Source organism: Apodemus sylvaticus, chromosome 6 (genome assembly GCF_947179515.1).
Source record: "Apodemus sylvaticus chromosome 6, mApoSyl1.1, whole genome shotgun sequence".
In the NCBI taxonomy this organism is placed as follows: domain Eukaryota; kingdom Metazoa; phylum Chordata; class Mammalia; order Rodentia; family Muridae; genus Apodemus; species Apodemus sylvaticus.
Window position 1 is genome coordinate 1,057,057 of NC_067477.1, and position 25,338 is coordinate 1,082,394.

The 25,338-nt window shown below is 38.4% G+C and overlaps 2 long non-coding RNA genes across 5 annotated transcripts in view; one reads left to right on the plus strand and one right to left on the minus strand.

Annotated features, from left to right (window-relative positions):
• The window catches only part of LOC127686788 (uncharacterized), a 102,876-nt gene extending 91,625 nt beyond the window's left edge, over window positions 1-11,251 (minus strand). Inside the window, exons 1-3 of one of the 2 annotated variants that reach the window (XR_007978246.1) lie at window positions 11,000-11,251; window positions 10,648-10,834; window positions 7,973-8,105 (exon numbers count right to left, since the gene is read on the minus strand). This is a non-coding gene — a long non-coding RNA (uncharacterized LOC127686788). The remainder of the gene's footprint in view (window positions 1-7,972; window positions 8,106-10,647; window positions 10,835-10,999) is intronic. The other variant, XR_007978247.1, reaches the window with a different exon arrangement.
• LOC127686787 (uncharacterized) lies at window positions 7,322-23,270 on the plus strand. 3 transcript variants are annotated; one of them, XR_007978244.1, is made up of 5 exons: window positions 7,322-7,429; window positions 13,976-14,096; window positions 15,580-15,636; window positions 19,040-19,136; window positions 23,077-23,270. It is a non-coding gene; the product is annotated as an uncharacterized LOC127686787 (long non-coding RNA). The 3 variants fall into 3 exon arrangements; XR_007978245.1 differs by having other exon boundaries at window positions 23,109-23,270; XR_007978243.1 differs by lacking the exon at window positions 23,077-23,270 and adding an exon at window positions 22,633-22,692.
• The last annotated feature ends 2,068 nt before the right edge of the window (window positions 23,271-25,338 follow it).

Here is a 25,338-nt window from a genome sequence, read left to right on the forward strand (position 1 = left end):
AGAAAGTAAGGATGTTGGGACTAAAGCAATGGTTCTGCAATTAATCATGTATCTTCTTCAGAAAAACTACTTATATCTAATATATCATATTGATTGAAATATAGAACAAAGATAATTACTTGTTACTCTCATAGAGGATCCTGGGTTTGTTCCTAGCACTCACATAGTGGTGCACAATCATCTGTAACTCCAGTTCCAGGAAATCCTGTTCCTTTTTCTGAGCTCCCTGGACACTTCATGCACTTGGTTATACATACATGCAGACAAAACACTCATACACATAAAATAAGGAAATGTAAAAAAATAAGTAATAATATTAAAAATACCCATCACTTGTAAAAACTCTAGACTACATCAGTATTTAAAACAATAATACCTTAAATCAGATGTTACAAAAACGTTTTGTATATATACATACATAAGGGCACCATAATATAACATGTAAATGAAAGAACACAGAAGTTTGATGCATTTTAAGGTTAGGTTATTTTTATAATCATATGAATGGCATAATTTACTTATGAAAGTTACATTATACCATATAATTTATAGTTATGTAAATAGTACTGCTTGTATAAAATGAAACTTCAGGGCAAAGAACTGTTAAGTCTTTATTTCACTTCAAACAAAAGTTCATTTTGGAAAACTTTGTTTTGAAAGTATCCAATATCAACTTTTATTACAGAGCATTGCTTGAATTATCCGGATGGTATTGAGATATGAGAGATCTTTGGATGACTTTATGTGATAGAGATAGGATGCCTTTTAAAGACAGTTTCCATTTAAATTCAGGGTTTTCATCATTTGTATAAATCAATCCAAATTTTGATAGTTTATCAAGGTTCAAATTCTGACTTACCTTGCATTAATATCTTCCCTAAGTTTTATGTTCTATTGAAAAATTCAAAACTTAGAATTTTAAACCTATTATTAAGACAGTGATATTTAGTCACTGAGTTTTTATCTTAGTCTTAATTTTGAAAAAAAGAAAACAAAAGACAATCCCTGACATAGCCTTAAAGTAAAAGGTATATAAGAGTCTTTTCCCTTTTCCTCTTTTCTGTCCTCTTCTTTAGTTTATCTCAATACTATGTTTGGTGAATAACAAAATTTTGTGTCTGCAGACTAGTTTCTTTCCTGATTGATATTTACACTTACTTTAAATGCTAATGGTCTTTTACCCAGAATCACCTCGTTCTAGTAAATTTCAGCACATTCTGAAAAGACATTTGATACATAACTCTTCTAGGAAAGACTACTAAAGGTCTTTGTACATGCTTGAGTATGAATGCTATGTTCCAGAAGCTTAAAAATGTTTCATAATTCATTTGTGTAATAATCAAGTCGAGAATCTTCTGTTATTTATATCCTATGTATGCAGCTCTGGGAAATTCAGGAAAAGTGAGTATTGGGCCAAACTCCTGGTCAAAGAGTGTCTTATTCGATTCATGTCTTGTCATCAAGTGCAGTGTGAGTAGTAGTCAGATCAAGACCTGGGAAAGGGCCAGATAGATAAATGGAAATATCACTTGAGATCAGGGCCTTGCCTAATCTTCATTACCCACAGAGGACATTATATTTTGGCAGTTCTTCAGCAAGCTTAGCAGTTTTGTTTCAGTCCTGACTTCAGAGCCTAGGGAGAAGGCTGAGACATTTCTTTCTTAGAGTCAAGTTCTTTCTTTCCTGATATATCATTATCTTAATTGAATATCCTTCTAAAAAGATCTGATGAGTGAATTTCATTGATAAGCTAAGAATGAACAATAAAGCCAAAAGTGCACTTATCACCCCAACAGAGGATATTGAGGTGATAGTTTGGTTCAAAGGAATAAACGATTAATGAGAGGATTTTATGAAGGCTTAAAGGATAACTCTAATTTTTGAAGATGAATACATTATTATATAGTCAGCACAAGAAAAGAGGAACATGGGTAGACCTCTAAAATATGAATTGGTTATAAGAAATTTCTTAAATGTATGAATACATTATAGCTAGACAGAAGATAAGATAATCAGATCATTGGGCCAAGCTCCTGGACAAAAAATACCTATTTAATTCTGCCTTGTCATTGAATTGAGTATATATAGTCTTGGTTGAAAAGTTAAACGGAAAACTTATAGTATAGCCTAAACTATACAGTGAGACTTCTCCAAGACAGAAAGGAGAAGGAGAGGGAGAGAGACAAAGTAGGTAAGAGAGGGAGAGTCGGGGACAGAGAAAATGTTCATTTGATTTCAGTTAAAGAGTATGTATTTCAGCTTTATAACTTCATAGTTTATGATTTTTCACTTTCTGCCTAAAGAATAATCCATAGAACACTCTATGGATAAAGTTACAGCTGAGAAGCACAAAGGAAGTGTTGATTAGTAAAGAACATTAACTCATGCAAGAAACATTTGTATTTTGTCATTGATCAGTTGTTGCCAAATTATTTTTTAAAATCCTGATGTATTGCCAGTTAGACTGTGTGTGTGTGTGTGTGTGTGTGTGTGTGTGTGAGAGAGAGAGAGAGAGAGAGAGAGAAAGAGAGAGAGAGAGAGAGAGAGAGAGAGAAAGAGAGAGAGAGAGACCTGTTATACATAAATGTCCAGGTGCTTTACCCATAGTCCAGCCACAGTCCAGTTGGCCAGTTATCGCATGTGGTTAAACTGCTTCTTTTTTTTTTTTCTAAATTCTTTGTTTACATCCCAAAAGCTTTCCCCTTTCCCAGTTCCCCTCACCCCATATGTCCCATAAGCCTTCTCTACACCCATTCTCCAGTCACCTCCCTCCTTTTTTCTCTGTCCTGGTACTGCTTCTTCATCTTGGACTGGCTGTCCTGCTAGCTTTGGGAGCTGGGAAAGGACGGCTCCGGGCCTAGCTTCCCAGGGAAAATGGAGGCATTGCAGAGCTTGGAGACCTGCCTGGTCTGCATTGTCCTCCCAGGAGCACTTTCGCCTAGTCAGTGTAGGTACCCGAGGCCTGCAAAGCTTGTGATGCCATACAAGCCACAGACAATGTATAGGTCTGTTGCCAAGGCAACAGCTGCCATTTACCCAGAATTCCATAGCCTACCTTTACCTGTAATTATGTCACCACCAGTATATAACTGGGCAGCGCTTCTTCCCCGTCTCTTCTCTTTTTCTCTCCTTCCTTCCTGCCCGCTACCCCTTCCCTATCTTAAATAAAGTCCCACATGGAACTGTTTGGCCTTATCTCATTGTGGCCCACGGCTCCACTGCATCCCAGCAGTGCATGTGCGCGCGAGTGAGCACGGCGAGCAGACAGGACATTTGCGCAGAAACCAACAGCAGCCCGTTGCATTCTTCTCTGTTCTATGCCCGGGGCCACTGTAGGCCCCTGGTGATCAGCTCCAGTAGCAGCCTGGTGAACTGTAAGACCCCAAAAAACCGAGGGCGCCCTAGCGCCCCACGCCTCGTAAGGTGACACCCAAATCACTCACGAGAAGCGGTCTCAATGCAATAGCAAGAGGATTTGAGAAGCGGTCTCAATGCAATAGCAAGAAGATTTTTTTTATTCCAGAATTCTGGGTTCCACAATCGTACACTGTGGTAGAGGACTGTGGCCATGAGTGCCGAACTGCGACAGCTTTTATAAGTTTACAACAAAGCCTGCCTGCAAATCACAAACCAATCATTCCTTAGCATTGAAAACCCATGTAGTGCGAGCCAATCAATTTGTACCACTTCATAGTTTTTAGGCCAATCAGTTTAAATTATCAGAGCCCGAACTCCATGGACTAATTAGTTTCCTATTTTCTTGGAGGTCTATAGCTGCGCTAACTCCTGGATGTGGGTAATGGCATAAACAGTTTACAGAAACAAGATAAGCAAATAATTAGCTCATTTCCAGTTACCTTACAGGGCCAGGATCACCTATTCAAGGACTTTTTGCCTAGTTCTTGACAAAGGATGGGCTCTGGAATGTAACCTTTTACCTAGTTTCTAACAAAGAGCAAAAGAGTGGGCTCTGGAATATGAAGTGTTTGGGGCTCCTTAGAAGGCTGGAGTTAGAGCGTCTTTGGAGCGAGATAGCATTTTAAACTTCTGACTTTTGGGGGTCATTAGAGTTAAGCTGTATTATTTTTTATCCTTTTAAACTAACTCACTACTTACTCAGAGTGTCTGAGTAAAAAGTATCTACCTTCTCTTGAATCACACCTGGATTAGCTAAAAATGTTGTTTTGCCCAAGACTCCCTAGGTGCGGTCTGCAAAACAAATGTAGTTCTTCACTGGCTTCCTTTGCTATCCTAGTGAGCCTGGGTAGAGATAGCCTCTTTGCACAACAAGCAAGGTCAAGAGTTAAAGGCAGAACAGGATTAACTTGTCTTCTGTGGATGTCCTTGTGGTACCCAATTAGCAACTCAAAAGACAGAAAGCCAAGCTTCTGGGATGGGGGGGGGGGGGGAGGTAACTTTGAACTATGTACAAACTCAAATGTAAATTCTTTCTAACTTGCCCAACACCCCCTTGTGAGGCAAGGACCTTGTATAATGTTCTTCATATGTAAATATCCTTTGTCTGGGCCTATTGTTCGGAATCCTTCTGCCCTGCAAGGAATGACTAAAAAAAAAAAAAAAAAAACAGGAAAGAACCTGTGACTTAGAGTTCCTGGAAACTTTTACTGCCTGCTAAAAATGCTTTTTCTACCGCAATTACATAAACAATCAGAGCAAAGCATTACAGAATATTTTTTTGCTTCAAGATGGATTCTTTTACATCTTAATATGCTCGGTATTTGTAGTCCCGGCCACTGGGAAGGAGAATTTCAGAAATATAGTAAATTGCCAAGTGAGATTTTCAGCTTCTGAACTTATAGTAGGGTGTTCTGCTTTTCCCAGGAGACATTTCTCACCTCTGACTGTAAAATTGTTTTACAGATTACACTGGGCCACAGTGGCAAGAAAGAAAGAAAGAGACAGAGAGAGGGGTGGGGGGGGGAAGGAGGGAGGAAGAGGGAGGGAGGGAGGGAGGAAGGAACGAAGAAAGGAAGGAAGTAAAAGAAAGAAAGAAAAGGAAAGAAAGAAAGAAAAGGAAAGAAAGAAAGAAAGAAAGAAAGAAAGAAAGAAAGAAAGAAAGAAAGAAAGAAAGAAGGAAGGAAAGAAAGAAAGGGAAAGAAAGAAAGAGAGAGAAAGAAAGAAAGAAAGAAAGAAAGAAAGAAAGAAAGAAAGAAAGAAAGAAAGAAAGAAAGAGGAAGAGAGAAGGAGGGAGGGAGGGAAGAAGGGAGAGAAAGGAAAAAAAGAAAGGGAAAAGTACAGAACACAAAAAGGTCAACAAGCTGAAGGGCCCAAGTGAGGACTCCTCAGTCCCAAATGGAAGGTAGAAGAAAGCAATCACAATTGGGGAGGGAGAGAGGGATCTGGGAGGGAAAGTGGATTGGAGAGGGGTTTGAGGGAGAGGGGAACCTGATCTGGTATTACTTGAGGGAAAAGGACTGAAGCCCTGGGGGCCAGCAGAAAGAATGAAAACAGGTAATCTCAGGAGGTAGGAAGTTGGGGGGACCCTCCAGAATGCACCAGAGACATGGGGGGTGAGAGACTCTCAGGATTCAAACAGAGGGACCTTATATTAAATACCCAACAGTAGGGCGAGGGAACTTAGAGAGCCCACCTCCAGCAGGAAGACAGGGCATCAACTGAAGGAGGGTGTTGCCATTCCACAGTCAAAATTCTATCTAACCCATATTTGTTCCTGTCTGAAAGAACTGCAGGGATGGAAATAGAGAGGAAACTGAGAAAAAGAAGGTCCAGCGACAGGCCCAAAGTGGGATCAAGCTCAAGAGGCAGTCCCAAGGTCTGGCAATATTGCTGAGGCTATGGAGTGCTCACAAGAGGGACCTATCATGACAGGACTCCAGATGACTCAACAAGCAGCTGAAAGAGTCAGATGCATATATTTGCACTCAACCAGTGGACAGAAGCTGCTGACCCATGTGGTTTAATTAGGGAGAGGCTGAAGAAGCTGAGGGAGGAGGGCAACCCTGTAGGAGGACCAGCAGTCTCAATTAACCTGAATCCCCAAGATCTCTCAAACACTGGACCACCAACCAGGCAGCATATACCAGCTGATATGAGGCCCCCAACACATATACAGCAGAGGACTGCCAGGTCTGGGTTTGGTCAGAGAAGATGTACCTAACCCTCAAGAGACTGGAGGCCCCAGGGAATTTAGAGGTCTGTTGGGGTGTGGGGAGGAGGTATGAGATGTGGAACAGTTGGTGGGTGGACCAGGGACAAGGAATAAAATATGGAGTATAAAAATAAATAAATAATAAATAAATAATATAAATAAACCAATATATATCTACCAATCCAGTCCTACAGAGGATACCAGAAGCAAAACACCAATATAAGAAGGGTAACTACACCAAAGATAAAATAAAATATTAATTATCTCCCAACAAAACCAAAAGGAGAGAATCACACACATATAATGCCACCTATAAAAAGAGACATAACAGGAACTAACAATCATCTATCTTTAATATCTCTCAATATTACGTCACCAATCAGGCAGCATACACAAGCTGGTAAGAGGTCCCTGACACACACATAACAGAGAACTGTCTGGTCTGGCCTCAGTGAGAGAAGATGCACTTAACCCTCCATAAATTTGAGGCCCCAGGGAGTAGGGAGGTCTCACAGGGTGGGTGGGTGAGAAGTGGGTAGGTGGGGACATACTCTTGGATACAGGAGAGGTAGAATGGGACAAGGAATTATTGGAGGGCAGACCAGGAAGTGGATAACAACTGGACTGTAAAATAATAATAATAATAATTAACAATAATAATAATAATAATAATCATTTTTAAAAGTTAGAAATAGTCTCTGAAGCCTACATTATATGTCCTGTATATATCTTGAGTGTGAGAAATAGTTTTTACACAGATAAAAAAAAAAGGGCACCATGTTAAATATGCCTCAAGCTATGTAAAAGTTTTCTTATCAAGGACTTTAGTGTTCTCAAAAAACACTTTAACTGCAGGAAAAGATATCCTGGCATTTACGCCAGCATTATCAAAAAAGCTTATGCTCCTGATTTCACTTTTTTTGAAATGACATTTTAAATGAGATAAGTTCTGAAATTGGAAATGTCTTTGATATGGGATCAAGGAACTATTCATCAGAAATGTTAGCACAAAACATAATTCCCTAAGCCCAACCAAAATGTAATGTCGAAAGCCTTGTTTTCTCCTTGCCAAAAATGATAACCAATGATATTCACGTAAATGAACTCAACAACTGAAATGTCCTCTTATCTAATTTTCATGCTATTTCCGTGCCTGGTAACTTTGGTTACAAGAGTTTGAAAAATGAGGAACTGAAAAGAAGAGTCATAGCCACTTCACAGAGCAATTTACCACTGCACGCAGCTTCATTTCTCGGGAGACAAATGGCTTACAGTGCTGAGAAGCAAGCCATCATGAAGGTAATTTATAGACTACTGTCTCACAGAGGGATAGTGTGGAAGACTGACTAATGCATGGACCATCTGCCTTCTGAATTTCCCATTAGCCAGCACTCTTTGCTATTCTCCCTGTTTGTTCTTATTCAGGGAGTGAATTCAAAGGAAAAGGCAGGTGCTCTCATAACTTTTTTCTGTATGGATTTCTCTTTAAGCTACAGGAACTGCTCTCTCTCTCTCTCTCTCTCTCTCTCTCTCTCTCTCTCTCTCTCTCGCACACACATGCAGCAGAACACTGCAGAGTAATGATTTAAATGCTTAGTATTGGGACACAGTTATTTCCTCTTAGTACAAAGAATTTTAACATGTCCTAAGTAATCAAGTTCCCATGCCTAGTAGTGTATCTAAACCTGTATTCCTATGTTTTTGTTCTGTTTGTTCACTGAAATCCTGTCTTTTTCTGCAAATAGGCTGAAACACATTAAAGTAAGAATATGTAATAAGATTATATTACAATGTGAAGAAAGAACACCCAAACAGATAGACATACCAATAAGAAATACATACCAAATCTGTGGATCAAAAAAAGAAAATTGTGGAATCCATCCCATTGGGCTCTTAGGTTCAGGTAGAGTAAAGGGGGGTATGTATGATCACTCACTCTTCGTTTTTTGTAGAAGCATGTCATAGATCACATTCTCTAGGAAATAAGTGGATAGGCAGAGTTCATGTTGGGGGTGTTTCCTGATTAGGTTTCTGGGGTTTACCACCTGTGGTGGCATGGCCAGCCAGATAGTCAGAAAGGAAAGAGTCAGTGAGAACAGGAAACAAAGGCTTCTCTATGTATGGAGCTAAAGTTGGGTTTGACTTTGCCAAGTTTTTTTGTTTTGTTTTGTTTGTTTTTTAAGTTGGATAACACAAACCTTTATTTTCCCACCCCAGACTCAGATTTGTCATCATGGCTGTTTCTGAAAGTAGAATGGTGTTGGGTCACGTTGGTTTCAGCAGAACACAAGCATAGGTAGAAGGGAGCTTTAATTGCAAGTGGTCAGCAGGCATTATGTTTGTGATTTCATCTTGATGGCTATGATAGATTTCGGCAGATCTCCTAGTGCCTACTGCAGAACAGAAAATAAGCTACTTTATGAAAGCAAAGTTATTCCAAAACAGGATAAAATAACTTATTTTTCATAACTCGGTATTAAAAAATGAATAATAGAATGGAAACAAATTCTCACAGATCCCACAGGAAATATAGATAACATATTTCAGGGAGATGGTTTCTACAGGACCTTTGATAAGAGCATAACATTACAGCACTTGTGCATAAGAGTGAGTCTGTAACAAGATAATCAAAGCCAGGCCTGGGAACCAGGCTATTGCACATTCAGGTAAAATCACTCAGTTGCTCATTCCTTTGTTAAAGAAAAAAAGCCACAATGCAAGCCACCATGATTTATATAGGAAATGTGACGTAAAAAGAGATAAGATGCCAGAGATCACATGTTTTGAAAAAACACATGTGACCACAGGTGAAATCATGACTTTGTTGAGTACCAGAGATTCATCTCTCAAATCTCATCATGGCTTCTAACTGGGAGCTGACAGAAGATTAAGGATATGAGATGCAACTCCTTGAGAAGGACTGAAAAAAGATCAGAAGTCCTTCTTGGTGTGGGTGGTCCCTTGAAAAGAAATGAAGCAGCAGGTTCTACACTTGAAGGGAACAATAGATATCAAGAAAGCTGCTGTGTATGGCACTTATGCATACCACTATATCACTGACTTTGCACTTGAATGTAAGACCTTTTTGCTCACATCACACACGTTAAACACAGAACTATGAGGAACTGATATGAAATTGAACTAGAAGTCTTCTCTGTATGGACTAGCTCTCATATTATCAGACTATAAGCTGCCATAAGAGAAAAGTAGTCTATAATTCTACCCCTTTGTAAAACCTGTGAGCCAGGACATTGATCAGCCTACAAGATATGCCCAATAGTGAATTATGTAATTGTACTTAAGGCCCACTAAATAAGTGTGAATCCATTCCTGGTACTATAGTCAACTATCTGTAGCAAAAGAGCAGGCCCTAGAAGAGAACTTACTATTGCCAATTTCCTAAATTCATAGTTTCTAACTATATTATAAATACTTCTCCTTCTACCCATATATAAAGTATAGCTCTCACACCTCACCAAAGAAGTTTTTTGAAGCAACTGAGGCTACTAAAGAGATGCACAACAGGTCAAAATGCCAAGACTAAGTAACCATGGTGAGCTCACTATCAATTGGTACAAATATAACACAATCCCTATTCCTAAGATTGAAGGAGCATCATAGAAGAGGAGACAGAAAAGTTAAAAGCCAGAGAACAAAGAAACCAGCTAGACATGACATGAGTGGTGTCTCATGGAATCTTAATAAGATAGTTATCTAAATAAGACTAGCTGAATGATAATAGCAGTTGACCTACCAATGTGAATGAAAGGCAGTTCACAAGACCCTATCCCTAGGTGAAGAATTCCAGTCAATCAATGGCTTCTGGGAGATGGAGATAAACTTTTCTCTAGGAATGAGCCCCTGATTAGGTTATCTTATCCCCAGTGGTCAGCTATATATACACATGAGTAGCACTAAATGGGGTCAGCAGGTTATATGTATGTAAAAATAATAATTAAAAAGAGGTATTGAATTTGAGCAGGAGTAGGAAGAGCATAATAGGAGTTAGAGTGGGGAGAGGGACAAGTAGAAATGATGTAAATATAGAATCATGCATGAAATTCTCAAAACATGAAATATTTAATTAAATGACAAACACTGTTGGGTAATTTGGAAGACAGCAAGGGATGATCAGACAGAAAATCTCATTAAGAATGTAGACTTTGTCTTAAAAGTAATAGTAAAATCATTCAAATATCTTATAAAGAAGGTATTGCTAGGGAGCTACTGATGGTAAGATCTATCTAGAGACCAGGTTAGAATTCTATGGCTGCTGTGAAAGAAATTGCCACATATGAATTAACTTAAACCATTTAAATTTATTATCTTATTGTTTCTTTATGCTGGGTATTGTGGTACATTCCTAAAATCCCATTCTTGAAAAGAAGATTCATGCATTCATATTGCTCAAAAGTTCTTAATGATCTAAACTCCAGTTCTAGGAGGGGCATTTCTTTCTGCAGGCTCTAGTATAGAGTCTATTCTCTTATACTTTCTTGTTTCAAAAATCTACTCACATTTTCAGCTCATGACCTCCTGCCATCTTCAAAGCCAGAGATTGCTGCAAGTCTTATTCATGTTGTTTCATACCAATATTTCTGAGTGCCTCATTCACTACCTGGTCAGATAAAACAGGATGATCTCTTTAAGACCAGCTGATACACAACCTTAATTCATCTGTGCCACATGTGTTTGTCTTTATTGCTGTAACAATACAGAAAACAAAAAAGGAGAAAGAATTTATTTATTTACTTATTTATTTATTTATTTATTTTAGCTCACATTCAGAGGTTAATTCATGGCTAAATGGCATTATTGTTTCTGGGTCATAATGAGGCAGAAAGTCAAAGCAGAAGCAAAATTGCTTACCTCATAGCATCCAGGAAGCAGAAAAACGCAAGGCAATAAATATTTCCTGAGAACCTGGCCTCAGCGGCCTACGCAAAGCTTTCACCAACTCACAAATAGTACCTCCAGCTAGGAACTGTAAAAGTACATAATTGCTTATCACCCAACATTCACAAATTCTTGAGATTAGAACACAGACTTGTTTGGGAACTTTGACCACAGAAAGAACAAAAGTACAGTCAAGAACTCCAATAGAGAAGCTACTTCTGTTGCTAGGGCTGAATTTGAAAGGGGAAATCAAGATGACAGGGTCAAAATTGTCCTAGGGAAGCTCTATGCAAAGACAAACAGAGGAACCTGAATTTATTCAGTCATGCATTTTTTTTATATATGTATTCAGATACTTTGAAATCAGATGGTGTTATGGTTTCAGGGAGTGGGTCACTTACCAATTGTATAGCCTTTGCTTTCCTGAAGCTTTATTAAAGATAATTATGTATATCAACAATGACTTTGTTTATAAATATTCATTTTTCTATGCACTCTAATATAATGGATACTAGATAGAAAGACACTCCTTTTTTGATGAAGGATGGTTGAGGATTAATCCTGTGTTCTATATTGGAAGGGCACTAGGTGGCTGCCCCTGAATACCTGAATATTAATTATGGTTTTGATATGAGCTTATGGAACTATGGAATTAACTTATGGAACTTATGGAACTATGGAACTTATGGAACTATGGAACTTATGGAACTTATGGAACTAACTTCTAGCTCGATATGGAAGCTAGAAGTTACTAATGTAACAAATAATATTCTCAATTTGCCACAGCTGAGTTCTTCATTTTTCCAACAGCTCTGTAATTCTGGATATTGAATGAGAATAATAAGAAGGTTTTAGAGAAGAAATGCCCTTTAGTATTTACCTAAGGAGCTTCACGTGAGACTAAACTTTAGAAAATTTTAATCTTAGAGAACTGTTTTATACCTTATAGGACCAATCTCCTTTTAAGTAGAGTCTGTTTTATTAGACATTTTCAAATCCCCTTTCAGAGTAAGACCATGAAAACTCTCCATAACTATAAAACAGGGCTCACAAGGAGGCTATCTGCCACGCGAAGCGTCTTCCCAGTTATTGAATGTTTGGGGTTAGTGGTGCCTGACTTTGTCCCTAGCCATCAAAGTAGAGACTGTCTCTGTCTGTGACTTAAATAAATCATTCAGTTACAAATTAAGAAATATATTGAGCATTCTAAGAAAAAGTTATAACTATTGCTACCTCAACTAAAATTATTTTTGTAGCTCTCCTATTTTTGAAACCTTTCCTTAAGAAAAATATCTACTCTGGAAAGCCAGTAAATGAATTGAGGATGTAGATCCATATCAGAATGTAGATCTACATGCTTACCTAACATGTGCAACACCTTTAGTTCAATTCCTATACTTTAATTGCAACCATGGGACTGAGCACATGGTCCCAAATGAAAGAGTTAGAGAAAGGACTAAAGAAGCTGAAGGGGTTTGCAACCCCATAGGAAGAACAACAATATCAATTAATCAGACCCCCACCCACAGAATTTCCAGGGACTAAACCACCAACCAAAGAGTACACATGGATGGAGCGAACCATGGCTCCAGCTGCTGTGTAGCAGAGGATGGCCTTGTCGGGCATCAATGGGAGGAGAGGCCCTTGGTTCTGTGAAGGCTTGATGCCCAAGTGTAGGGGAATGCCAGGGTAGGGAGACGGGAGTGGTGGGTGGATCGGTAGGGGAACATCCTCATAGAATCAGGGGGAAGGGGTATGGGAGAGGGGGTTTTCAGAGAGGAAACCGGGAAAGGGGATAACATTAGAAACGTAAATAAATAAAATATCCAATAAAAAATTAAAGCAATAAATTTCAGAAAAGCAACTCTCAAGTCCTGAGGGTTTCAGCTGCCAAACTCAGAGACAGACTTAGGATGAACATTCAGAAAGCTTTCATTCCCACGCAGTCGGCTGCCTTGCATGGGCTTTATGCTTTTCTGGGAAGACTTTCTCAAGTTGTTTATGAAAAATTACATAGGCTAACGCTGAATTTTATTTAAAATATCAGATATAGAAACTAACATGAATAAAAATATGACATTTATTTATACTACATAGGTAAAACTGGAAAAAGGAAGAAGAAATTATCTCAACCCCTTAATCATGTATGCAATTCTCAAGAATTAAAAACGTAAATCTACTCCAAGATTCAGCTATACCACTCTTGGGCATATACCAAAAGAATGCTCAATCCTACCACAAAGAAATTTTTTCCTTACTTATGTTGGGAAGTTTTTACTTCAATGATTTTGTTCAAAATATTTTCTGAGACTTTAAACTTAGTTTCTTCACCTTCCTTATTATTACCTAATTAGTATTATTCTGAGATTTTTGTCTTTTTATAATATCTCAGATCTCTTGGTTATTTTGTGTCAACAGTTTTTTCGGTTTAAGATTTTCTTTGACTTGTGCACCCATTTCTTCTAGTATATATCTTCAATGCCCGAGATTTCCTTCCATCTCTTATATTCTGCTGATGAAGCTTGCCTCTGCAGTTAAAATTCAAATTTATAAATTTTTCATTTCCAAAAATTGTCTGTTTGGGTTTTCTTTACTGATTCTATTTCCAGATGGGCATTGAGGAGCTTTACTCATATTCTTCTACTATTTGTTTGTTCTTTCCCGGATTTCTTTATGGGATTTACTCATTTCCCTCTACTCTTTGTTTTCCTGAATTGCTTCAAGGGGGTTTATTCACTTCCTTTTTAGGAACCTCTACCATCTTCATATAGGCTGTTTTAGGGTCTTTTTCTTGTGCTTCAGTGTACTGGAATTTTCAAGGCCTGCCATTGATAGTATTTCTGGTCTCTGTTGGCCTCTATTATTGATTGTGACTTATATTGGCATCTAGGCATCTGGTATTGGGATGATTATAGGCCTAGGTACTAATCTCTGTTTTCTCTTTTTCAGGTGGGAGTTTTGCTCCTTGGATTCTGTTTCCTGTCTGTATTTTAGGAAAGTATGATGGCTGTGTATTGCCCTGTCAGAAATTTTCTATGGACCTGGTAGTTGTGGCCACTGAGACCTCAAGGTAAAATGTGTTTCTGGGTACTGTGAGCTGACACTTTAAGAAATGGGATAAGCTAGGATCTGAAGGAGTTGACAGGAGAAAGGGGCAGAGTGTTCAATCACAATCTACTTATTTAGTCTCCTTGAAATAGGCTTAGACAGTGAAGAGAGGTCATCCTAGAGGGTCTGCTCTACAGACTAGGGATTGGATCTGGAGGAAGAGGAGAGGGGAAGACCTATAGTCAGTCCTCCTACTTTCTTGGCAGTAGTGGCCTGTGGGTTGGCTGAGGGTGACTGTCAATATAGAGCAACAAATTTCATGCCTTTGTTTTTAATAGCTGAATATTTTCTATTGTGTAAATATACCACATTTTATTTATCTATTCATTGGTTGAGGGACATCTAGGTTGTTTCCAGGTTCTGGCTATTATGAATAAAGCTGCTATGAACATAGTTGAGCAAGTGTCCATTTGGTATAGTGGGGCATCTTTTGAGTATATGCCTAGGAATGGTTTAGCTAGGACATGGGGAAGGACTATTCCAAATTATCTGAGAAACTGATAAATTGATTTCCAAAGTGGTTATACCACTTTGCACTCCCACCAGCAAAGGAAGAGTGTTTCCCTTGTTCCACATCCCCACCTAAGTTTTTGATCTTAGCCATTCTCACAGGTATTAAGATAGAATCTCAGAGTAGTTTTGATTTGCATGTCCCTAATGACTAAGGACATTCAACATTTCTTTAAATGCCTCTCGGCCATTGGGGATTCCTTTGCTGAGAATTCTATGCTTAGTTTTGTACCCCATTTTTTCCATTTCTTCATCTTTATGTTTTTTATTAGATAATTTCTTTATTTACATTTCAAATGTTATCCCTTTTCCTGGTTTCCCCTCCAAAAACCCCCTATCCCCTTCTCTCTCCCCCTCTTCACCAACCCACCTACTGCCTCATCCCTGTCCTGGCATTCCCCTACACTAGGGTATCAAGACTTCACAGGACCAAGGGCCTTACCTCCCATTGGTGTCCGTCAAGGCCATCCTCTGCTACATATGCAGCTGGAGACATGGGTCCCTCCATGTGTACTATTTGGTTTGTGTTTTAGTCCCTGGGAGCTCTGGGGGTACTAATTGGTTCAAATTCTTATTCCTCCTATGGGGCTACAGACCCCTTCAGCTCCTTCAGACCTTTCTCTAGCTCCTCCATTGGGGACCCTGTGCTCAGGGTCCCCAATGGTTGGCTGTGAACATCCACCTCTGTATTTGTCAGGCTCTGGCAGAACATCTTAGGAGACAGGCTCCTGTCAGCAAGCACTTGTTGACATCAACAATAGTGTCTGGGTTTGGTAACTATATAGGGCATGGATACCCAGATGGGGTAGTCTCTGGATGGCATTTCCTTCAGTCTTTGATCCACACTTTGTCTCTGTATCTCCTCCCATGGGTATTTTGTTCCCCCTTCTAAGAAGGACCAAAATATTCACACTTTGTTCTTCCTTCCTCTTCAGCTTCATATGAATTGTAACGTGGGTATTCTGAGCTTCTGGGCTAATATCAACTTATCAGTAAGTGCATACCATATGTATTATTTTGCAATTGGATTACCTCACTCAGGATGATTTTTTCTAGTTCTATCCATTTGCTTAAGAATTTCATGACTTGATATGCCAAGGCAGGCTGGTATACATGGTGGGGAGGGGCTTCCTCTTCTGTGAGGATAAGGGGAGCAGATTATGTTTCTCCTTAAACCACTCAAGCTAATTGTTTATCTCAAGGATTCCTGTTTTGAACTATGTAATTTTCATTTTGTTAATGGTCCAATGTGGCAGTCATTGTTTCCAGGACTAAGTACCAGCCTCATATTTATAAGAATGATCATATAATTTAGACAAGCCTATTCCAAAAATGTTGTTGATTCCCTATAGAAATATATTCACATCCTGTATCCAATTACTGGCAGTTAATAGTAAGCAATAATGTTTTAAAAATGAAACAAAACAAATCTATTTTTAAAACATACATTTTACTTGCACAAGAACTTTCACGATCAACTTTATTTTATAGCCATCCCAACTATAAACTTCTTTCTAAATGATTAGCATTTACAGAGTTTACTCACTATATTGGATATATTTGCTAGACACATTGCCAGACAGTTATACAACTCATATTAGTCTGTAAATTGTGGAACACTTATTGATGCTGTTAAAGTTACTAAGTGTATAAAGTCAGGCTTTCATTGAAAAAAATATAAGAGGTCTGTGAAAACACACTGAGTCCTAAAACCTTAAGTATCTTGGCTCTGTAGTGCCCTTAGCTTCTTTATAGCACCATCTGAGGAACTTATATTCATCAATAAGTTCTCATGTTATAAGGAGAATGTGGCACTCTCCTGTCCTGTGTGATATTGGCCTTGTATGTATGGCTCAATCGTTCCTACTACTATCTTTGGGGCTCACACTCTTTTCAATGTGATTTTTCCAAAGCAATTGCTCTTTTGGATAAATGAGCAATAAATAAATGGAAAGTTCTGTCATTGCTTTGCTGAATAAATTACCTGAAAGTCATGCTTACATTATTTGTTTCTTTGTTTGGAGCAGAAAAGCAAGTCACAGCAACATGTTAGTCCTTCCTTTTACCGTGAGGGCTCTGGGAATTGAATCTGGATGCTAGACTTAGTGTCCGGTGCCTCACACACAGTGTCCTCTCCTCATCTACCTTCTTTCCATTTTGTTTTCATTATATATCACAATTAGTTTCCTCCATGGAATTTTCATCAAAGTGGGAGGTATGAAACTGTCTCCTCAAATAGAACCTAAGATAATAAGGGACACTGTAATGCCTAGATCAAAGTGTTATTCCAGCCAGAGGACAGGGACATGGGAAAGCCTGTGTGTGCTGTTTGTGATGTTCACATACATTTTTCCTCTGTTTATGGTAAGTCCAGTAGGGTTTGTTTAGTTTTCCAGAATTCTGGGGAAAATCAAATGAATGAGACTGTATTTGCTGTTCCCTGTTGTTTTCTCACTTCCTCTCTGGCCTATGTCAATGTGTCCTGCAATCCTGGTGTTATAAAATGACTTGCAAAAGAAAAGTCCAATTAACCCAATTCAGAGCAGGGTGGTGGTGGCACATGTCTGTAATCCCAGCACTCTGGGAGGCAGAGGCAGGCAGATTTCTGAGTTCAAGGCCAGCCTGGTCTACAGAGTGAGTTTCAGAACAGCCAGGGCTATACAGAGAAACCCTGTCTCAAAAACAACAACAACAACAACAACAACAACAACAAAAACCAAAAAAACCCTATTCAGTTATTTTCAGATCTGTCCAAACAGGAGAAGCTTAACTGGATTTATTTTTTTCTCACAGGATATATCGTAATTACCTTTTCTCCTACCTCTGCTCCCCCCAGTTCCTCCCCACCCTCTCTCCCATCCAAATCCACTCCTCTTATGTCTCACATTAGAAAAGAGACTTCTAAGGAATAATAATAATATATATCAACATAAAGCATACTAAAAAAAAATACTCTTCCATCAGAATTTGACAAAAGAAAGAAGAAAAATATGCCAAAACAAAGCACAAGAAACAGAGACCCCAACTAATTTGCACACCAAGAATCACATAAAAACACTAAATTGGAAGCCATAACATGTATACATAAAGGACCTGGTGTAGACCTATGGAGGCCCTGTGCATGTTGCCTCAGCCTCTGTGAGTTCACATGTATATACTTAATGTTGATTGAAAGGGCTTCTTCTCTGGTGCCATCCATCACTTCTGTCTTTTACACTTTCTGACTTCTTTCCCACCAGGTTCCCTGACACCTGAGGAGAAGGACTAAGTGTTCCAAATCTCTCTCTCTCTCTCTCTCTCTCTCTCTCTCTCTCTCTCTCTCTCTCTCTCTCTCTCTCTCTCTCTTCCTCTCCTCTCCTCTCCTCTCCTCTCCTCTCCTCTCCTCTCTCTCTCTCTCTCTCTCTCTCTCTCTCTCTCTCTCTCTCTCTCTCTCTCTCTCTCTCTCTCTCTCTCTCTCTCTCCTTAGTGTGTCTGGCTGTGTGTCTCTGCATTTGTTCCCATCTGCTGCAGAAGGAAGCTTTTCTGATGATGACTCAACAAGGCACTGATCTATGAGTATGACAGAATGTCATTTGGAGTCATTTTATTGCTGAGGATTTTTGTTTGTTTGATTTTAGAATAGTGTTTGGTTTTACCACAGGTCACTGAGCTGGCTATCTACTCTCAGATTCTTGGTCACCCAAGCAGTGTGGGGAATAGGAGGGTTCCAACTCATGGAATAGGCCTTAAATCAAATCATATATTGGCTGGTTACACCCACAAGCTTTATGCCACCATTACCCTACTAGTTACAGGCACTATACCATGGTATATCAAACAGTTTTTAGCTGAGTTGGTGTTTGTTTCTCCAGGTAGCATGCAGAGTACCTTCCTGTATCAAAGACACTAGAACATTGGGGAAAGGGGTCTATGTAGTCACCAGCTTGACTTTTCTATTGTCAGTGAGTTGTATGGGTGCTGTTTTCAATGATGGGCTTTTGCCTTAAGTTTGTAGAGAACAACCTACATCTTGGCAATAGCCTGGGGATGCTGATAGTGTCCCCTTCACCAAAAACTCAACTAGATTTAGCTCAGTACTTTAAGAACTGGAAGCTTCATGTGGTAGCAAGAGATGAGTAGTTGGGGTTCCATCTGCCCTATTATTTGGATATGTCATTTAGATAACTGTTATATGTGTATATACTTAGGAAGCTTCTATCTCTCAAATGCCCCTTAATTTTAGCCACCTCCTCACATATTCCCTTCAAATCACCCCTTCTCTTCTTCCTCTCCACCTGGTCCTCCTATTGCAGCACCCTCACCCATCTCTCCATTTAATTTGATGTTGGCTATAAGTTTTCTGTAAACTATATTTATTTGTTTGAGGAATATCCCTTGTCTTCCTAATCTCTCCAGGACTTTTATCATGAAGTAATATTGGATTTTGTCAAAGGCCTCTTCTGCATCTGTTGAGATGAATCTTTGTTTTTGGGATGAAACCAACATGATCATGGTAGGTGTTCTTTTTTATGTTTTCAGATTTGGTATTCAAGTATTTTATTGAGAATTTTTGCATCTATTTTTACAAGGAAAATTGGTCTGTAATTCTCTTTTCTTTGCTGGGTTTTTATGTGGTCTGGGTGAGTTTTGTGAGCAAAAGATGGCAGAGAAGGGGCTAGTTCACCAAGAATTGATGCAGTCTCTTTATGAAGCACGCTCCAGAGATTATTTCTCCACGTCTGGTAGCAGAAATGGGTTTAGAAATCATCTCTAAAGACCCCTAAACTCTAAACTTAAACAAATTTAAATATTTCCAGTTCTTGTTAAATGGAAATCATAAATAGTAATTTGCAAACATAAGTCACATATTCTAAGACATGCACTAGCTTCCATTTCAATAGAAAGGGAAAGTTACTAACTGAGCAGTTACGGAAGACAGAAAAGTCTTTAGACTTGATAAGTAACAGCTTACTCATGTAAGACCCAGTGAAGAAGATAACTAGTTTTCCCCAAAGAATTGCTTAATGATTAGTCAGGAAAAACGAAGATTCTGCCAGTACTTGGTTTTGTTTTTATGTCTAATTTTCAATCTGTTTGTATATGTAACCATTAAATTCTATAAATTATATATTTCATTAATGTGATATAGAAATTATAGAAAGAAACAAAACAGGACATGACCCAATCCCTATGTGCCAGACACTATATCAATGGCGTCTCACTTGATTTTTCATAACAAATAAGAAAGTGATGTCCATCTTTTGTCCACCATAGTAAAACACATTCTAAGATGATATGGATTCATCATTCATCTTCTGTCCACTGGAACATTTTGCTCTCTATCATTTCCTTTTTCAGAAAGAATGGTAAAGGGTTATCTCTTCAGCTTGCAGAGATATATGCCATGGGTTTTCTTTCTAAGTGGATCAGAAACACATCTTGGTGATTCAGTAATATTAGGAAGTACTTTAAAGGAAGTAAGAAAGGACCCAATCCACTATAAAACTTTCTTGATGTTCTAAATATTTCCAGAATACTGGGGATTCCACAACCAGTCATCTGAGCCCACATACCAAAGAATTTATATATGACAGAGGATTCCCTGGCTACTACCTTTATTTCCCCCAACTCAGCACCAGGAAACACAAGGCCATTGAGGAAGCACAGCCATTACATATTTCTCCAACATAGGCTCTAAAGGGTGTGTGTGTGTGTGTGTGTGTGTGTATGCATGTGACACACACACACACACACATACACACACACACACACACACACACACACACAGAGAGAGAGAGAGAGAGAAAGAGAGAGAGAGAGAGTCATAGTTAGCTTCGTGTGTCAACCTAACACAAATCTAGAGTCACATAGGATGAGAGAACTTCAATTGAACAATTATCCAGAGCAGGTTAGCCTCTGCTCATGCCTGTGAGGAATTTTCTTAATTGATAAGTGATATAGGAGGGCCAAGCCCATTGTGAACAATGCTATCCCTGGACAGGTGGGTTTAAAATGTAAATTCTTGAATTCTGCTTCAAGCTCCTGCTTTAAGTTCCTGCCTTGGCTTCTCTCAATAATGGACTATAACCTTTAAGCCAAATAAACCCTTTCCTTCTCTAAATTACCTTTGGTAACAGTATAAGTACAGCAACAGAAAAATGAACTAGAGGATTCACCATGAAGAATGAAGATATTTTACTTACTGGGGGTAAATTTAGCAGTGATGTGAGCAGTTTTAAAAGAGCACTCTACCTCCTTTGCCCGGAACCTCGGGTGCACTACCAGCTCTTCCCAGCTCCCTTTTTTCCCATCAGGTTTAGCTCTGGGATCAGCCTGCAGCCCTAACCCAAAACCCTTGAATCCGTAGATAAAAGACACATACACAGCTTGTTACTTTACAACTTGCCTTCCATGGCACAGTTGTTGGGCACAGATAACTCCGGCCTGGAAAGACATGTCCTTACCAATTTATTATCTTCATTTCTCCTCCTGCCCTAAACCTGTTCCATCAGCCTCTGCCAAACATCTTTGGACACCTACCCAAAGCAGAGGTCATACGCCCTAGCTGCCCCTGAGGCCTGACATAATAGCTGTGTCATTCTTCCTCCAAAGCATGGCAGAAAAAGCCTCTCTCCTCCCTTGTATCTCCCCTTTTCCTCCTGGGACCTCAAAGTACCACCTGTAACCTCCTCCCAGTAATTGGTCCCTAGCCTTCTTTTTTGACAAACCAAGGACCAACTGGGAAAACAGAGTTTTAGCTTCAGGATCTCTCTCTACATACCAGTATCTATCAGTCATCCCCAAAATGCCTAGCTTTGATCAAAGGTATTTTTTAAGGTCTTACTCTGAGAATTATCTGTTAACGAGTACTAGCTGTTTTTCCAAAAGATTTGGGTTCAATTCCCAGTAACCATATGGTACATAAGTGATGCATAGATATACATCTGCATACACATAAAATGAAAATAGATTAAAAAATACTCAGAAGAATACAAGATATTTATTAATTAAGATATTTAATGGTGTTGATGCTATGTATACTGCCCATTTCAATGTTATTCATACAAATAGCCAAAAATGTCCATGAGGAAAGAACTAATTTAGTAAATTGTTACATATTTACAAAATAAACACTAAGCAGAAACAAAAAGATTAAGAAGAATAAAAGTAAGCTGATGTTATTGCTTTAGATATTGATTGTCATATAAATAACAAAACACTTCAGGTTAAGGTCATTCTTTATCATGCCTCCAGACTCTCCAGACTGATACCTGGGGTGTTGGTTGAGCATATAATTTAAATGGCAGCTGGCCTGGAACAGAACCACTTAACAACTGACTCGCTTTATCAGGTGGCTGTGATATAGTGTAACCTTAATTCTCTTCTGTGCAGATTCCCCTCATCTAGAAGTCTAGACCAGACTAATTATATCAATGTTGCACATCCATATCAAACCTGTGCTTGTATCAAGAAAGCTGGTGTCCCCTGGCCAATTTAAGATGCTTGGTCATGCTCAGGCAGCATGGACAAGGACTTCAGAGTTAATTCTAGTAGGCATAATTCATTGGAGGACATTGATGAACCTAGCTACCACAGAAGAGGAAAGCATAACAGGATAGCCTTTGCTTTTAAAAGCTCATAAAGAAAGTGAGGAATACAGTACATGCCTAGATGAAACAATGAAAAGAAATTTTTGGGCAAATGGTAGCAAGAGTGAAAGACAATTTGGGGGAGACAGTGTTGGAAAGTGAACCCTCACAAATGCTAGATAAATTATCTACAATCAAGGTACCCCAAACCTCTATAATAGAGTTTTTAATGTGTATATATGCCTGTTGCCTAAAATGTTTAATTATAATAATGTATTTTATAGCTTAAAATTATGAAATAAAATGAAATTATAGATGAACTGTGCAGAGGAATGTCCTCAACATATCAAATGAAAGTGATAATAGCTGTGATGAGCAATTTTTCTCTTCATGGTTTTCTGTCTTCCTTATTCTTCATAGGAAATACAACTTTGAAATTGGAAAAAAGAACAATAAAGTGGCAGAATACATTGAAACCAATGGTTGTGTCTTTCTTCTTCTTCATACAGATACTTCCAAATCATTACAGCATCATTTCATCTGCATTTTATGTTATCAAAATGTTTATATGTTTGACAGTAAAAAAAAAGTCACTAATAGCCAAGTTAGTTCTTTTGTGTTAACCACCTATCCAGACCAGGAAGCAAACTTAAAACAGCTACATGATAATGGGTATTCTAAATGTGCCCTTTGGAGTTCCCAAACTCAAACCCAAGTTTGCTAATTTAGGAACCAGCTTCCACAATGCTCATGGCTTTCTTCCTTTTTTAACAATGTGCTTTTATAGCAAGTAAAAACTGTATTTTTATACTATTTCTTGTGTGTTTATCTATATTATTTTTAAACAATGTGACTGTGAGACAGGAGTATGTTCATGTGAGTGCTGGTACCTGCAGAAACCAGAGGCATCAGAAAGCCAGGAGCTGGAGTTACTAGCAGTTGTAATCAGCCAGATGAGCATGCTAAGAACCAAATCCAAGTCTTCTGCAAAAACAGATGCACGCCTGACACTGAGTCATCTCTCCAAACATCTTGGAATTTCTTGAAGATACATTGATTTTTTTTTCACATTAAAGTATTTAAAATTTGAAAATAAATGTATCATGTCTATTTTCATTTATTTTCAAAAACAGTCAGTACCAACATGGTCTGGTCTCATTAACTGGATGTATTGTTTGCTATGCAATGGTAAAAAACAATATTGATTTTTCCCCTACTTCTTTCAATTAAGAAAGATTTTTATTTTTAATTGAATATTATGATTTACATATAATCATATATTTTAATTGAATATTATGAATATATATTCACCATGGTTTACGAATAGATGATTAAATTTAACATTTGTTCAATAAGAACAAGTATAAACATTAAGACAAAATCCCTGGTACTAATGGATACATAGGACATGTAATAATAATAATAAACACATACACCTAACATATCTGAAATAGTGGTCATTGCTGAGCTGGAGGAAAATAAAAGATTACAGATTGGGATTTCTTGGCCCTGTCTATAACTTGTCATTTGAAAAGTACAAACTGAAAGAATGGCTAGATCAGGATGGTGGGGAACAACCATCTATTATAGTAAACCTTCTTCTGTCTTGCACTATTTTGGTATTAAATCATTTTAATTAGAAAAGTGTAAAAGTAACTCAAGTACAGCTGGTACCAACATTGGGATGGCGAAGATAGCACTGAGCAAAGCTAATGAGGTGACTTCTGAAATAAGCCAGGCCCAGAAAGGAATCAGATGCTCTACAGCCAAATCTTGTCAGAGTTATTTTTAGGCCTGGAGTTCTATCCGAGGCATGTATACAAAAGGACTACACTTTCTCAATATGTTGTCTCTGGGGAAAAAACACAGCCCTGTTTTTTGGCAATGAGTAGTATGTCTTTTAAATTCTTATTGGGGATTCAATAGGAGGTTAAATTCAACTATCCCTTCTGCTTTGTGGACTGGAGACTGAGCATAGGCAAGTCTAATTAGAATCCAGACAATTCCCAAATCCCAGGAATTTTCTTGACAACAAGAAAAGATCCAGCGATAGTACATTTTATTTGAATAGCCTTTCCTAATGACGGTGGATTTTTCCTAAAGATGGCTAGGGACTGGAAGGCTCTATGGGAGCCTATCATCCAGTAGGTGAACGCATGGCAGCTCATGTGGAAATGGGCTTCTGGAATTCCAATAATGCACTATATGCAAAGTATTCCTAGAGTTCTGAGCAAAGATTCTTTCTCTATCATGGTCTTTGCTATAAGGTCTAAGGAAGACAAGCAAGGATAGTAATCATGTCTGATCAAGGTGGGATAGAAATACAACTAGAGAAAAGGGGACCCCCAAGGAAGCATTGGTCACTGAATATTATAGGTTCTCATGAAGACAATGGTCACCAGTTCTACACCCTGGATCTCCAGGTTCTCAATCATACAATCTTTTTCTTGCATTATTCCAAATCAGACAAATAATCAGATTTTTTTATCAGATATTGCAAATGATTGTAATATATTTACAATATGCATATGATTTGCAATATTGCAAAATATTGAAAAATTCTTTGCTCAATTTATCTTACATCTAATATTGCCTCAGAATCTTTGTCTATATGGGGTGTGTGTGTGTGTGTGTGTGTGTTTGTTGTGTATTTGTGGTTACATAGCAATTGTGTGTATGAGGCTGAGTGAGTTTCTATTTGTGCATGACATTGTGTGTGTTTAAGTTTCTAAGTAATTACTATACAGTCTATCCTATGCTCTTATATTAGAAAAAATAATTCAATTAGACATAATTATTTGTTAATCACACAGAAATTAATCCCAAAGAAGTCTTCACTAACATAAGGAAATACTTTCTGTCACCAAAGACTAAGACCTTGATCCAAAGAGTATAGCTGAGAAATAGTGATTGAGAATAAATTATCATTACAAGGTATAGAGAAATCAAGTTGTAATTAAGTTGAAGCTTCTTTCTTGCTGGCTTTCATAGTACTGGAATGTGTTATACAGGCTATGAGGCTGGAAAGCCATGAGACTAAAGGAGCTAGTCCTGAGCAAGAGTGAGGTCAAGACATGTTCACATCCTGAAATCTTGTCCTGAGACCAGCAGGAGTAGGACTGCTTC